Raw genomic sequence first — 17,051 nt, 5'->3', positions numbered from 1 at the left:
TCCAAATGAACCTTTAATCTCTTCAAGGGATAGACAGGCCCAGGCAACCTAAGAGTCATCTAGTTTAGAAATGTCAACATCTGCCCCATTTTACATTATTCAGCAGACTGCTCTGATACCTTTCATTTTGTTGCTTCTGTCTCTCCCTTCACAAACCCATGGGTGACTCTAATAGCCAGATACAGTGGAGAATGTGCTAAATTTGGAGCCAGAAGAGGTGGGTTCAATCACAACTGCACCACTTACTAAGGATGACCAGACAGAGTCATTTAACCTCTATTGGCCTCAATTTCCTCATCTGTAAAAATGAGGCCTCTAAGTTCCCTTCCAAATCTAAATCTATGATTCTATAATCAGAAAGTATATGGACTTAAATACAGAAAACCAAAAGACCTATTGAGTTCACCATTGATTGACTGACTCATTTGTTTCTTTAAGGATAAATGACTTGACCTTAGTCACACAACTGAGAAATAGCATTGTAGGGTGGACTTGAAGTGAGAGGACCTAACTGTCCTGGATCTATCACTTAATAGCTTTGTGACCTTAGGTAAAGCCCTTGTCTTCTTTGTACCTGATTTCCTCATCTGTATAAGATAAGGTGGGATTAGACTAGATGACCTTAAAAGTCCTTTCCAATTCTAATTCTAGGATCCTAAGTAGTTGAGGTAGTATTTGAACTGAGGTCTCTCCTAATTCCATCCCCCTAATATCACTTTGTTTCTCTGGGGCAGAAATAGCATACTGCTTTTCCAGAGCAAAAAGCTCATATAGAGAGTAATGAGAGCTAAGATTGAAAATATGGGTCTGACTCTCCCCCTCCCCCTTTGCAAAGGTAGTGAATTCACAGATTGTCAGGTATTTTTTTAATATACTGATTGGTTTTGCTGGGATTTGTTTTATGGGATGATTCTCTAGGAAGAGGAAGGAAGGGATAAAAGGGGAAATTTAGGCAACATTAAAAAAAGACATAACAAATTTATTAGAAAAAAAAAAGAAAAATTTGGTGTGGATTAGGTTTTTCAGGGCCTGAGTGCTAGGTTAAGCAATCTAGACTTTGTCCTCTAGGGTGGGATAGTAATATGGAGAAAAGGGTGTCTTAGGAAGATTCATCTGATGGTATACGCAAGATAAACTAGACGGGCAAGATTGTGCAAAGAGATAACTGTATTAGGCCAGGAAAGAGGCAATGGGGGAAGACGGCAAAGTAGAGAAGATCTCCCAACATTCCCCTCCAAACAACTTTAAAATAACACCTCAAATCAAATTCTGGAATGGCAGAGCCAACAAAAGGTCAGAATGAGACATTCTTCCAGCCCAAGACAACATAGGAGGTCAGAAGAAAAGATCTGTGACTGGGGGAAGAGGCTGATCTGGAGTCCATGTGGATGAAATGCCAGTGATGGGACTAGGTGGTGGAGACAGAAGCAGCAGCAGCTTCAGGAGCTTCCAAGCTAGAGATGGTAAGGGGACCCGGCAACTGGTCAGAAAGAGATTACTAGAAATGGACCCAGGACCAGATGCTGTTTTGGCAATTCCATTACCTATACCCAACTCTGGGTCATAGTTCAAGGGCAAAGAGGAGCCCTTTCAGTCAAAAGTGAATGGGACACCTAAGAGGTGACTGCTTAGCAACCCCATTGCCTATACTCATTTCTGGGTCATAGTTCAAGGGTGGAGAGGAACACTTCCAGTCAAGGGAGAGTGGAAGACCTGAGGGGTAACATCACTTTCAGCTCCAAGGGGTCAGGTTCCCTAAGAACAGTATCATTTCTAGTCCCAAATGAGGAGGGGCCCCGAGGAGCATTATTAATTACAATCCCAAGGGATCAAGGGTCCTTTCCAGGTAAGGACCAGAGTGCAGACCAAGAGAGCAGTGACCACACCTTTCCCCAGATCACACCATCTTGAAATCACCAAAAACATCCAAATCCCCAGAACTAGCTCTAGCGACAGCAGTGTGAAGAAGCCTGAAGCTTGAGACAGAGCTCCTCCCACCCCCACCCCCACCCCCATCTGGAAACAGAGCCCAATATTAACACAAAGTTCCAAATCAAGACATACACTCACACACACACACACACACACACACACACACACACACACACTCAGTCAAATAAATCTATCTTACCCAACAGGGAAATCAGAGGTGAAGTATGTAAGAGAAAGGGGAGATGACAGAAGGGAGGGCAGATAAAAGAAGGCAGTGGTCAGAAGCAAAACAGACTAGAAGAGGGACAAAAAAAAGATAGAAGGATAAGCAAGAGAAAATAGGATAGAAAGATGCACAGTTAGTAATTATAACTCTGAATATGAATGGGATGAACTCTCCCATAAAACAGAAGTAGATAGCAGAACAGATTAGAAACTAGAATCCAAGAATATGTTGTTTACAAGAAATACACTTAAAACAGAGAGACACATAGGGTAAAAATAAGTAGCTGGAGCAGAATCTATTATGCTTCAGCTGAAGTAAAAAAGGCAGGGGTAGCAATCATGGTCCCCCACAAAGCAAAAGCAAAAACAGGCCTAATTAAAAGGGATAAGCATGGAAACTATATTTTGTTAATATGTACCCTAGACAATGAAGTAATATCATTACTAAACATATATGCACCAAATGGCATAGCACCCAAATTCCTAAAGAAAAAGTTAAATTAATTATAGGAGAAAATAGACAGCAAAACTGTGCCAGTGGGGGACCTCAAATTTCTCCTCTCAGAGCTAGATTAATCAAACCATAATAAATGTAAAAAAGAAGATATGGAGATGAATAGAATTTTAGCAAAGTTAGATATAATAGGCCTCTGGAGAAAACCAATTGGGAATAGAAAGGGGTAGACCTTTTTCTCAGCTGTACATGACACCTTCACAAAAATTGACCATGTATTAGGACATAAAAACCTCACAACTAAATGTAGGAAGGTAGAAATATTAAATGCACCTTCTTTAGAACATAAGGCAATAACAATTACATTCAATAAAAAGCAGCGGAAACAGATTAAAAACTAATTAGAAAACAAATAATCTAATCCCAAAGAATGAGTGAGTTGAAGAACAAATTTTAGAAATCATAAATAATTTCCTTAAAGAGAATGACAACAATGAAACAACATACCACAATTTATGAGGTATAGCCAAAGTAGTTGTTAGGGGAAAAATGTATATCTCTGTATGCTTGTATCAATAAAATAGAGAAAAAGCAGATCAATAAACTAGGTGTGCAACTAAAAAATAAACTAAAAAAAGGAATAAATTTAAAATCCCCAATTAAACACCAAAATGAAAACCCTGAAAATCAAAGGAGAGATTAATAAAATTGAAAGTTAAAAAAAAAAACTTGAACTAATAAAACCAATTAAATGAGTCACTGGTTTATTTGAGCTAATAAAAAAAAAAGAAGGAAGCCAAATTGCTAGTATCAAAAATGAAAAGGGTGAATGTACCACCAATGAAGATGAAATTAGAGCAATTAGTAGGAGTTATTTTGCCCAATTACATGCCATTAAAACTCACAATCTAAGTGAAATGTGTGTGTGTGTGTGCATTTCAGGCATTTTTCAGTCATGTCCAACTCTTTGTGACCCCATTTGGGGTTTTCTTGGCAAAGATGCTAGAGTAGCTTGCCATTTCCTTCTCCAGCTCGTTTTACAGAAGAGGAAACTGAGATGAACAGAGTTGCTTGTCAAGGGTCACACAATTAGTAAATGTCTGAGGTCAGATTTGAACTCAGGAACATAAGTCTTCCTGGCTCCAGGCCTGGCACTCTATCCACTATACCATCTAGTTGCCCAAGTGAAATGGATAAATATTTATAAAAATATAAACTGTCCATATTAACGGAAAAGGAAATAGAATACTTAAATAATTCCTAGAAAAAGAAATTGAACAAAACATCAATGATCTCCCTTAGAAAAAGTCCCCAGAACGAGATGAATTCACAAGTAAATTCTGCCAAACATTTAAGAATAATTAATCTCAATGATATGTAAACTATTTGAAAAAATAGGTCAAGAAGGAGTCCTACCAAATTCCCTTTATGACACAAATATGGTTTTGATACCTAAACCAGGGAGAACAAAGACAAAGAAAGAAAACTTTAGACCAATTTCTTTAATAGATATCAATGCAAAAAAAAATTTTAAATAAAATACTAGCAAGGAGATTACAACAATATCATACACTATGATCAGGTAGGATTTATAACAGGAATAAAGGGCTGGTTCATTATTAGGAAGGCTATCAACATAACTGACCATATCAATAACAATAACAACAAAAACATATGATTATATCAATAGATGCAGAAAAAGCCTTTGGCAAAATACAACACCCACTCCTATTAAAAACACTAGAAAACATGAGAGTCAATGGAGCCTCTCCTAAAGTGATAAGTAAAATCTATCTAAAACCATCAGCATTATTTGTAATGGGAAAAAGCTAGAAGCCTTTCCAATAAGAGCAGGTGTCAAGCAAGGATGTTCATTTTCACCACTATGATTCAACATTGTACTAGAAATACTAGCTATAGCAATAAGACAAAAAAAAAAAAAGAAAAGGCAATGAAAAAACCCAACTATCACTATTCACAGATGACATGATAATATACCTAGAGAAACCTAGAGAATCAATTAAAAAACTAGTTGAAGCAATTAACAATTTCAGCAAATTTGCAGGATTTAAATAAACCCATGGAAATTATCAGCCTTTCTGTATACTACCAACAAACCCCAGCAGGAAAAGATAGAAAGAGATAGAAAGAGAAATTCCATTTAAAATAACTGCATACAACATAAAATACTTGGGAATCTACCTTGCCGGGACAAACCCAGTGATTATATGACCACAACTACAAGACACTTTTCTCTCAAATAAAGACAGATCTAAACAATTAGAGAAATATCAACTGCTACCGGGTAAGCTAAGCTGATATAATAAAAAATGACAATTCTACCTAATTTACTTATTCACTGCCATACCAATCAAACTACCACAGAATTTTTTTATAGAGCTAGAAAAATAGTAACAAAATTCATCTGGAAGAACAAAAGGTAAAGAATATTAGGGGCATTAATGAAAAAAATGTTAAGGAAGGTGGCCTAGCCATCCTAGATCTCAAATTGTATTATAAAGCAGAATCATGAAAACAATCTGGTACTGGCTAAGTAATAGAGTGGTGGATCAATGGAACAGATTAGGTACACAATACACAGAAGTAAATGACTATAGTAATCTAGTGTTTAGTAAACCCAAACATCCAAGTTTTTTTTTTTGTTTTTTGTTTTGGGGTTTTTTTGGTTTTGGTTTTGGGTTTTTTTGTTTGTTTTTTTGTTTTTTTTGCTTAGGCAGTTGGGGTTAAGTGACTTGCCCAGGGTCACACAGCTAGTAAATGTCAAGTGTTTGGTCTGAGGCTGGATTTGAACTCAGGTCCTCCTGACTTCAGGGCCGGTGCTCTATCCACTGTGCCACCTAGTTGCCCCCCAAACATCCAAGTTTTTAAGGTAAAAACTTGCCATTTGACAAAAATGCTGGAAAAACTGGAAAGCAAATTAGAAGAAACTAGGCATAGACCAACATCTCACACTATAAACCAAGATAAGGTTAAAATGGATAAATGATTTAAAAACATAAAGGGTAATAGAAATACATTAAATAAGTACTAAATAATGAATAATAAGATAAAATAAGTACATGGGGGAAATGTACCTGTCAGATTTATGAATAAGGGAAAAATTTATGACCAAATGAGATAGAGTAGATTACAGGAAGAAGACAGATAATTTTGATTACATTAAATTAAAAAGCTTTTGCAAAAACAAACTTTTCTACCAAAATTAGAAGGAAAACAGGAAACTGGCAAAAAAAATGTTTGCAACAAATTTCTCTGATAAAGGGCTCACTTCTTAAATATATAGGGAACTGAGTCAAATTTATAAAAATAAGAGCCATTCCCCAGTTGATAAATGGTCAAAGGATATGAACAGGCAGGGGTTTTTTAATTAATTTATTTATTTTTAGTTTTCAACATTCATTTCCATAAGATTTTGAGTTTTAAATTTTCTCCTCCTGTCCCCCTTCCTCCCTCCCCAAGATGGCATGCAATCAGATATAGACTCTACATATACATTCATACTAAACATATTTTCACATTAGTCATGTTGTAAAGAAAAATTAGAACCAATGGGAGGAACCATGAGAATGAAGAATCAAAACAAAACAGCAAAAGAAAAGGACAGCAAATAGTATGCTTCCATCTGCATTCAGATTCCATAGTTCCTTCTCTGGATGTGGACAGTTTTTTTCCATCATGAGTCTGTTGGAGATGTCTTAGATCCTTGCATTGCTGAGAAGAGCTAAGTCTATCAAAGTCAGTCATCTCACAATGTGACTGTTACTGTGGACAGTGTTCTCCTGGTTCTGCTCACTTCACTCAGCATCAGTTCATATAAGTCTTTCCAGGTTTTTCTGAAGTCTGTCTGCTCATCATTTCTTATGGCACAATATTATTCCATTACATTCATATACCACAACTTGTTCAGCCATTCCTCTATTGTTGGGCATTTCTTCAATTTCTAATTCTTTGCCACAACAAAAAGAGCTGCTACAAATATTTTTGTACATGTAAGTAATTTTCCCATTTTTATGATCTCTTTGGGACACAGACCTAGAAATGCTGGGTCAAAGGGTATGCACAGTTTTATAGCTCTTTGGACATAGTTCTAAATTGTTCTCCAGAATGATCGGATCAGTTCAGAACTCCACCAACAATGTATTAGTGTTCTGATTTTCCTACATCTTCTCTAATATTTATCATTTTCCTGTTTTGTCACGTTAGCCAATCTGACAAGTGTGATGTGCTACCTCAGAGTTGTTCTGAATTGCATTTCTCTAATCAATAGTGATTTACAGCATTTTATCATATGATTATAGATAACTTTAATTTCTTCATCTAAAAACTGAACAGGCAGTTTTCATAAGAAGAAATCAAGTCACATAAAAAAATGTTCTAAATCACTACTGATTAGAGAAATGCAAATTAAAACAACTCTGAAATGTCATCTCATACCTACCAAATTGGTTAACATTAGAGAAAAGGAAAATGACAAATGCTAGAGGGAATATAGAAAAATTGGGGTACTAATGCATTGTTAGCAGAGTTATGAACTAGGCCAATCATTCTGTAGAATAATTTGCAACGTCTACTTAAATTGTGTAATACCCCATGACCCAGGAATACCACTACTAGGTCCGAATCCCAAAGAGACCAAAGAAAAGGGAAAATAACCTGTTTCAACAAACATATTTATAACAGTTCTTTTTGTGATGACAAATGATTGGGAATCAAGGGGATCCCCATCAATTTAGAAATGGTTGAACAAGTTGTGGTATATAACTGTGATGGAATGCTACTGTGTTACAAGAAATGATGAGCAGGAGGCTTTCACAAAACCCTGGGGAGTCTTATATGAACTGATGCAAAGTGAAGTGAGCAGAACCAGAACACAGTACACAGTAACAGTAATATTGTAAGGATGATCAACTGTGAAAGACTTAGCTAATCTGATCAAGACAATGATTCAAGACAATTCCAAAGGACCCATAATGAAAAATGCTATCCACCTCCAGAGAGAGAACTGATGAACTCTGAATGAAGAATGAAGCATACTTTCTTTATTTTTTATTATTTTATTTTGTTTGTGGGGTATGGTTTTTTTTTTCCATACGTGGCTAATATGGAAATACGTTTTGCCTGACCTCACATTTATAATCTGAATCAAAGTGCTTGCCTTCTCAAGGAGAATGGAGAGGAGAAAGAGAGAGAAAGAGAATTTGGAACTCAAAAGTTTTTTTTTTAATAAAGATTGCTAGACTTTTTTACACGTAATTGGAAATTATTTAATGAAATAAAAAAATACATGGAGAGACAAGGGTGGGGGAGGCGCAAAGAGGGGCCTGAAGTACAGTGGTAATGGCCATGAGAACAAAGAGTCACAAGTGGTTCCAAAGTTTCAAGCCTGAGTGACTTGGAAAATTTAAGGCATCAAACATGTATCATGCTCCTACTATTCATGAGAGACTATGCTAATGCTGAATCATTGATTTTTCTTGATCCTGGGAAAAAACAATCCTCCCTTCCACCAAAACTGTAACAAGCTCTGGATACAATATACTTATTTCAAATCAAGGTCAGACTTTAAAACCCAGACACAAATGTAGCTAAAACCAGAGAACCAGGGTGGTGTGTACAGGATAGAACACTGAACTGGGAATGTAGAAACCTAGCTTCTGGTCCTGGATTTGCCTGTGATTCAGTTCAATTTTTTAAAAATGTTAATTTCCCGCTAGGCAAGGCACTGTGCTAGTCAAGTGTGTGTTCTTGGTTTGGTTAAATCATTTTATTCGTCTGATCTTCAGTCTTCTCATTTGTAAAATTGAGGAGAGAGGGGCAGCTAGGTGATGCAGTGGATTGATGCTGGGTCTAGACTCAGACTCATCATCCTGAATTCAAATCCAGCCTCAGACACTTCCTAGCTGTGTGACCCTGGGCAAGTCACTTAACCCTGTTTGCCTCAGTTTCCTCATCTGTAAAATGAGCTGGAGGAGTAAATGGCAAACCACTCCAGTATCTTTGCCAAGAAAATCCTAAATGGGGTCATGAAGAGTTGGATATAACTAAAAACAATTGAACAACAAAATAGGGGAGAGGGGAAAGGGTTGAATTCAGGGATGGGGAACCTGCAGCCTCATGGCTGCATATGGCCCTCTAGGTCCTCAAGTGTGGCCCTTTGATTGATTCCAAACTTCACAGAACAAACCTTTTATTAAGGGGTTTTGTTCTGTAAAGTTTGAATTCAGTCAAAGGGCTGCACTTGAAGACCTATAGGGCCACATATAGTCTCAAGGCCAGTCAAAGGGCTGCACTTGAGGACCTATAGGGCCACATAAGGTCTCAAGGCCACAGGTTCCCCGCCCCTGGATAATGACTAAAAACCCTTACAGCTCTAAAACTGTATGAATCTGTGATCCTAGCAGTCACAGTGAAAGGGGGAGAAACAGTCTGTTTAAAGTGAACTAAAGAAGAGAAGACAGAATTTTAACATTTATGAATGACAAAAGACATACATGAAAGTATGGGAAAAGCAATGAGTAACCACTGGCATATCTGGAGCCAGATAATATGAAGACAATAAATACCAGGATAAAATAGGTTCACTTCTATTGAATAAGCATGAATTAAGCACCTACCTTGTACAAAATACTGTTCTATGCACCAAGGATACATACACACACACACACACACACACACACACACACACACACACACACACATATATGACAGTCTCTCCCCCATCAAAGAGTTTATAATCTATTGGAGAGGAGGAAGGAAACATGGTTTCTAACATATATACAAAGTCCTTTGGATGGGAAGAAGGAGAAAGCTAACAACTAGAAAGGATCAGGAAAGGCCTTGTGGGGATGACACTCAAGTTATGGCCTGAAGGGACAGAGGGATTCCAAGAGATAGCAGTGAAGAAGGACAGTGTTCCAGTCTGTGCAAAGGCAAAGGTGAGAGACAGAATATTCTGTACGTCAGAACAGCAGGCAGGCCAGTTGGGCAGGAAGGTCAAGGGAGTGAAGGACAGTAATCTGAAGTCAGTCTGGAAAGACAGACTGGCTATGACTTGAAAATAACAAGGAATGAATGGATTCTAGAAGAAAGGTAAGCCCTAGCTCTGGCTATATAACAAGAGAATGTTTACATTGTTTATATGAGATGGCAGCCTCCAATTCTAGTTCTTTCTGGAAGATGGAGTATTAGCAGGCCTTACTAGCTTCCTCTCCATTGCAGGTAATGACTCTCATCTCTTAGAAGCAATGTGACCAATATTCCTATTATACAAGCTGAGCTAGAGTTTCACTTTCTTCCAGTATTCCTTCCTTCCTTCCTTCCTTTAGCAGGTATATGTTGAGCCCTCAATTTTGTAAAAGGCACATCCAGCCTAGCTTTCCATCCTGCAGGCCTTACCATCTGCCCTTCCTCCATGCCCTGCCTACCCTTGGCACTGCCCTCTAACCTCAGGGTGCAACCTAAGGTCCTCTGGGCTTTGTCATAAGCCCAGCAGCTAATCCCTTTAGACCCAAGCCTTTTCATCCATCCTATGGCTGCTTTCTTTTAGGTGTTTTCCTTCCCAGTTGAGAGTGTTAGCTCCTTGAGAGCAGGGAATGTCTTGCTTTTTCCATTTGTACCCCTTACACTTACTTGGCACATAGTAAGAACTTAATAATGCTTTTTCATTCATTCCTTCAGAAGAACAGTAATGAAACAGTTTACGGGGTGAGCTTCCCGCCCCCAGAAGCAGCCTCTTGCATTCTACTTCCTGGACCTTGCTTATCAAAGTTATGCAAATGGAGTGTCACAGAAGGCACACTTCCTCAGTCTATTACGGAGTGTCAGCACTAGAAGGGAGGCTAACATACAATGGTTTCCACACTGGGGCCTCTGAAGCATTGCTATTCCTTCCTGGCCAGCAGCTTGCTGCACTGTCAGAAAGGACTGACAGGCCCATATGTCTGTTTATCCGACTCGGCTTTGGATTGATTCTGAATGCAGTAACGTCTGCTCAAACGTTCCTTTCATGGATAGTAAGGACCTCAATTCCTTCCAGCCTTACAGAAACATAGATGCTTCTGGTAGGTTCCTTTTTTTCCTACAACATCCAGTTCAGGTGGTACCTCTTTCATGAAGAGTCACTGATCCACCCAGCTAGATTCCAATGTTGTTTTTTTTTCCCTTAAATCTTGACTTAACTCTATTTAAATATCACCTTTGCACTTATTGCTATTTTACCTCATTTTTATAATTATTTTGTATGCAATTATAATCTTTTTTACTATACAACAAGCACCTCAAGGACAGAGCACATGTTTTTCACCTGTCTTCTTGCTATGGAGCCTTATTTAATAAATATTTGGGTGACATGCTCAAATAAATGTAACCGGTAACTCAGTAAAATACCTCCAGCCTCTGCTGTTCCCAGTTCTCCTCCATATCCTCCATATACTGCTGCATAAGGAATCTTCTTAATAACCATTCTGATGAGATTACTCTGTCGCTCAAACACTTTCTGTGGTCCCCTACTACCTACTTAATAAAGTATCAGCTCCTCATCTGGCATTCAAGACCTTCTATAATCTGGCTGCAATATACTATTCTCTGTGGACAGTTAGGTGGTGCAGTGGATAGAGTGTCAGGCCTGGAGTCAGAAGACTCATCTTCTTGAGCTCAAATCTGGCCTCAGATGCTTATTACCTGCATGACCCTGAACAAGTCACTTAACCCTGTGTGCCTCAGTTTCCTCATCCGTAAAATGAACTGAAGAAAGAAATGGCAAACCACCCCAATATCTTTGCCAAGAAAATTTCAAATGGGATCATGAAGAGTTGACCACAACCGAAAAATGACTGAACAACAACAGATATACTATTCTGGCCTTACATTATTCCTCTTCACCCCAAAAAACTGGATTATTCACTATCACCTGTTCACACTCTGCCCTCTCTGTCTCTTTGATCATACTGTCTTACTCCTTACCCCTCCACTATCACCATTACCACCACCACCCCATCCCATGCTTGGAATGGATTCCCTGCCATCTAAAACTTTTGAAGACTCTTCTTTCTTCCAAGCCCCAAAAGGTGACATTTCCTCCCTGGAACCTTTCCTGATATATCCATTGCCACTCCCACCCCTTAACCCTCCCACTCGTGTAAAATTCATCATTCTCTTCTTAAATACACACGCCTGGATCTCCCTTTTACACTTCTCACTCTCCTCTGTACTATAATTATTTATATAGTAGGACGATACATGATTCTGTACCCTTTCCCTATTACTACCACCAATTAGTGTGTCAGCTCTTGGAGAATCTATATCATTTCTAACTTTTACCCCAAGTGACCTAGCATGGCATTATTGTGCTCAGAAGGTATTAAAGAAATTTCTGCTGCTTGAATGCATTGCTCCCTTAGCATAACATCAACTATGCTCAGTTTCAAAGTTCTTTAAAAAGCTTTCAGAAAAAGGCAAAAACAAAAAACAACCACAAAAAAACACCAACTAACTACTTTATCCCCACCCCCGAAAAATGAGATTCCTGATAAAACTTCATTCTTCAAAACACACAGTATTGCTTCCAAAATCTTTTTTGTGATAGCATTCATATTCTGTCACTTCCCAAAGGAACATTGTGAAGTTTTCTAGTAAACATTTTGGTCTGCGCAGTTTTCACTTTTTACTCCTGATAATAAAAATTTAGCCAGTACTCAAAGAAAGCCTAGCAGACAAAATTCTCTGAAACACAGCTACTGTTCTACTACACCAGTGTCTAGGTTCTAGACTCTAGAATTTCATTGAATGAGATATTTAGAGCTCCAAAGAGATTTCAGAAACTAGTCCAATCCCCTCATTTTACAGATGAGCAAACTGAGACCCAGAGAGGGAGAGTGATTTGCCCAAGGTCACACAAGGAGTAACAAAAGTTAAGACTTGAACCCTGGTCTTTTAACTCCAAAACTGGTTCTCTTTCCACTACACCATATTGTCTCTAAATAGACCGTATTCTGACATCCCAGACAGTTCACTTCCATTAGAACAAACTGAGTATGTGTGTGTATAAAATATATTTTTCTCTTACCCATACATTTCACATCTCTTCACCTATGTGCACAGGCCCCCAGGTTCACAGGGAAAGGCCTCCAAGTTCTGCAGCAGACTGTCAGAGAAGTCTATACAAAGGAGAGCCCAGGCAAATAAGTCACATTGCCTCTTCATCTCAACCACATCCTTTCTGCATAACTGACTTAGGGGCACACCATGGTTTCTAGTATACACCAGTGAACAGAGACTGAAGGTAATATCATTTTTTTTCCCCATTCCTTCTTTCCAGGGACTCTTAAGTAGCACAAAAGATATTAGGGAGTGGAAGTAGGTTTGTATGATCTTCCTCTTACTAAAAAGATATGAAGAGTGCTGTTATTCCCTTGGGCAGAGCTGCATCTAAGAACTGTCGTTCCTAGAGCAAGCAGCATGAATCATGGGGGAGGGGAAAATCACCACCCTGAAGAGGAGACAGAGACACTGATATAGGGCTCCAGCTGAGAGACTGCCAAGTGGAGGAAAAAAAAGAAGAAAAAAGAAAACAGGGGAGATAATAGATAGCATTTCTATCTCACACTGTCTTAGATTAAAAAAAAAAAAGCTTTACAAATATTATCTCATTTGATCCTCACAATCCTGGACTGTAGATGTTTTGTATATGAGGAAACTAAGGTAGACAGAGGTTAAGTAGACTTCTTCATGGTTCATACATTGTTGTTGTTGTTGTTGTTTTTCTTGTCAAATTGTTCCTGACTTTTCATGACCCCCATATGGGGTTTTCTTGGCAAATATATTGGAGGGGTTTGTCATTTCTTTCTCCAGTGGGTTAAGGCAAACTGGAAGTTAAGTGACTTACCTGGGGTCACACAGTTAGTCTTTGAGGTCAAATTCGAACTCACGTCTTCCTGACTCCAAGTTCAGTGTTCTGCCTCTGGCAGAGATTAAAAAACTTGCCCAGGATCACACAGCTAGTGAGTGCCTGAGGTTGGATTTGAACTCAGGTCTTCTTGATTCTGGATGTAGTTTTCTATCCACTGTGCCACCTAGATTGAGATAAAAGTTCACCCAAGCCTACCTCTGGTAGCTTCCTCTTTTAACCAACTATTCTTGGCAAGCGGTGACAAAGCTTATTGTTTCTAGACTGCTGATGGACTGTATGCAGACAGTATCATGGCCCTCAAAATTTCATACTCTCTGGAATAGCTCTGGTGGCCCCTCCCTTATTTATATTTTTTTTAAGATTTAATAATATATTTATTTTATTTTACCCTCAAGTACATATAAATAATTTTTAACACTCATTTTTAAAAATTCTTAGTTCCATATTCTCTCCTTCCCTCCTTGTTCTCCCCCCTCATTGAGAAGGCAAGAAATTTGGTATAGGTTATTCATATGCAGTCATGCAAGACATATTTCCATTATTAATCATGTTGTGAATGTTCTTCAGTGAGCTTTTGTACTTCCTTTTCCATTTGGCCAATTCTGTTTTTTAAGGAGTTCTTCTCTTCAGTGGATTTTTGTGCCTCTTTTACCATTTGGCCTATTCTGTTTTTTAAGGTGTTATTTTCTTCATTATTTTTTTTTTGCCTCCTTTATCAAGGTGTTGGCTTTTTTTCATTATTTTCTTACATCACTCTCATTTCTTTTACCAATTTTTTTTTCTCTACCTCTGGTATTTGATTTTTAAAATCCTGTTTGACCTCATCCAGTAATTCTTTTTGGGACTGAGACCAATTCACATTTTTCTTTGAGGCTTCAGATGTAGCAATTTTGACTTTGTTGTCTTCTTCTGAGTTACACTTTGATCTTCCCTGTCACCATAGTAATTTCCTATGGTCAGGTTCTTTTTCGTTGATTGCCCATTTTTCCAGCCTATTTCTTGATTTTTAACTTGATGTTAAAGTTGAACTCTGTTTCTGGGGTAGAAGAGGCACTGTCCCAAGCTTCAGATTTTTATGCAACTGTTTTCAGAGCTAGTTCAGGGTGATCTGCAAGTTTTCATTTTTTCCAAGGTGGCATGATATAAGTAAAGGTGTAGTAAATACACCTTTACTTTACTACTCTCCTGGCCTGGGCTCTGGTCTTTGAGCAACTACAAGCACTCTTTTCTGCCCTGGAACTGTGATGAGGGTTCCCACTCCCTAGGGCAGCAAGTTCTGGCATGCTAGTACTCCTCCTCACCTTGGGACTGAGACCAAGGATTGCAACTCGGATTCATGTATAGGCAATGCAACAAAGTTCTGCACCCAGTGCCAGTAAAAGGACCCCTGTAATCTTCTTCTGACCAGCTGTCTGACCCTTTTACCATCTGTGGGCTGGTAAGTTGTGCTGCCACTGCTGATATAGTAGCCCCCAAAGCCTGCTGCTGGTTTGCTAGGTCCTGGCCTGCACTAGACTGTGTCCCACTCTCACTCCAGTGAGACAGACCTCTCTTGCTGATCTTATTAGTCATATTAGGCTTGAAAATCATTTCACCTCATCCTTTTGTGGGTTCTCTTGTTCCAGAATTCATTTTGAGAAGTTACTTAAAGTTGTTTGGAGGGGAATTTTGGAGAGCTCAGGCAAGTCCCTGCCTTTTCTCTGTCATCTTGCCCTATTTATATTTCTTACACTAACAAATCACATACCTCCCTCCTATACCTCAGTTTCCTTATCTATAAAAAAGGGATAATGAAAACTGTAGCACTTTCCTCACTGGTTTTTGAGGAAAGCATATTACCAACTTTAAAGCACTGTATGAAGGATAGTTATTGTTACTTTGCCAAATCATTGAATGACAACTTTTGAACATAAGTCGCTTGGCTATTTGACTGAAGCTGGTCTTAGTCAAGGTGAGCCACAGTTGACAATGATCTTGGTGGTACATAGCCTACCCCAAACTCTCCTCAGTCCTATGGACCTGAAGGACCCTGAAAAGTTAGATTCAATCTAGGCAATTGTCCTTTTACCTAGACCCATATAGATGGTTGCTTATGCTTTAAATCTCAGAAGCAAAGTTTGCAAACAGCACTAAGACCCTAGAACGAGCACATGCTACAGGACTTCCTTTCGTTACTAGTACTAAGCCTTCTCCAGATGTCATGTACAGGAAACATCATTCATTATTCATTGTGAATTTTAACTTATGACCATTTAAATAAGGTTGGGCTCAGGATACAGAGTCTGAATTAGAAGGTGCCTCAGAGTTTCTCCAGGGCTGATGTTCTTAACCTAGGGCCCAAGGATCCCCAAGCAGACTGTGGATAGATTTCAAGATAGTCTGTGAACTTGGCTAAAATACACCTTTATTTTCAGTACCTTTTGCCTTTCTTAGTAATTCTTATTTACTGGTTCCTTTCTTACTACCATCAAACATGCCAAAGTCTCACTCTTTCCAAACAAACCTTCACTAGACTCTACCATCCCCTCAAGATATCTTCCTACATCCCTCTTTCCCTTTGGCAGCCAAACACTTGAAAAAGCTGTCAACACTCACTGCCTCTACTTCTCCTCATACTTTAACCTTCTATAATCTTGATTCTGATCTCATCACTCTAACTGAAGATGCCCTCTCCAAAACCATTAATGATTTCTTAATGACAAATCTGATGGTCTGTTAACATTCCTCATCATTCTTGATCTATCTGCTACTTCTGACATTGTAGATCACTGTCTTCTCTCTGGGTTTTCATGATGTTACTCTTCCCTATTTTCCTGATATGTGTCCAGTTGCTCCTTCCCATTCTCCTTTCCTGACTCATTATCCATACCATACCCCACAATTGTGGGTTCTCCGGAGTTCTGTCTTCAGCCTCTTCTCTTTTTCATCTACACTGTTTCTTCATAAACTCATTAGCACCTATGGGTTTCACTGTCATCTCCATGCATATGACTCACATATAGATATGTTTATACATATGTAAGATATATGTAATATATGTGTGTGTGTGTGTGTGTGTGTGTGTGTGTGTGTGTGTGGTCTAACCCCTCAGCTTCAATCCTGAAATTAACTGTTGGACATTTCAAATTGGATTCCTAACATCTAAAACTCAACAGGTCCAAAGCAGAACTCATTGTCTTTCCCCCCAAATCCTCCCCTCTTCCAAATATCTTCATTTCCGTCAAAGACATTACAATCCTTCTAGTCGGCCAGGCTCATTATTTCTGCCTTATCCTCACCCCTCACTCTCTTCATCCCACATATCTAATCAGTTGCCAAACCTGCCATTTTTGCCTTCACAACATCCTTATATCCAACCCCTTCTCTCTACTCCTATAACCACCACCTTAGTTCAGGTATTCATCATCTTTCATCTACATTGTCACAATAGCCTCCTAATTGTTCTCCCTGGCTCCAGTCTCTCTTTACTTCAGTATCTCTATACTGTTACTGGGGTAATTTTCCTTAAGCACA

At 38.7% G+C, this 17,051-nt stretch overlaps 1 protein-coding gene across 1 annotated transcript in view; it reads right to left on the bottom strand.

The window, feature by feature from the left end:
- The window catches only part of JAKMIP1 (janus kinase and microtubule interacting protein 1), a 178,082-nt gene extending 165,289 nt beyond the window's left edge, over nt 1–12,793 (bottom strand). The window contains exon 1 of the mRNA XM_027836396.1: nt 12,696–12,793. The gene's annotated coding sequence lies outside the window, so the exon portion shown is untranslated. The remainder of the gene's footprint in view (nt 1–12,695) is intronic.
- Between the last annotated feature and the right edge of the window lie 4,258 nt (nt 12,794–17,051).

The sequence above is a fragment of the Vombatus ursinus genome, unplaced genomic scaffold (assembly GCF_900497805.2).
Source record: "Vombatus ursinus unplaced genomic scaffold, bare-nosed wombat genome assembly UNPS02014818.1, whole genome shotgun sequence".
Lineage (NCBI taxonomy): Eukaryota > Metazoa > Chordata > Mammalia > Diprotodontia > Vombatidae > Vombatus > Vombatus ursinus.
This window is presented reverse-complemented; position numbering and strand designations above follow the sequence as displayed.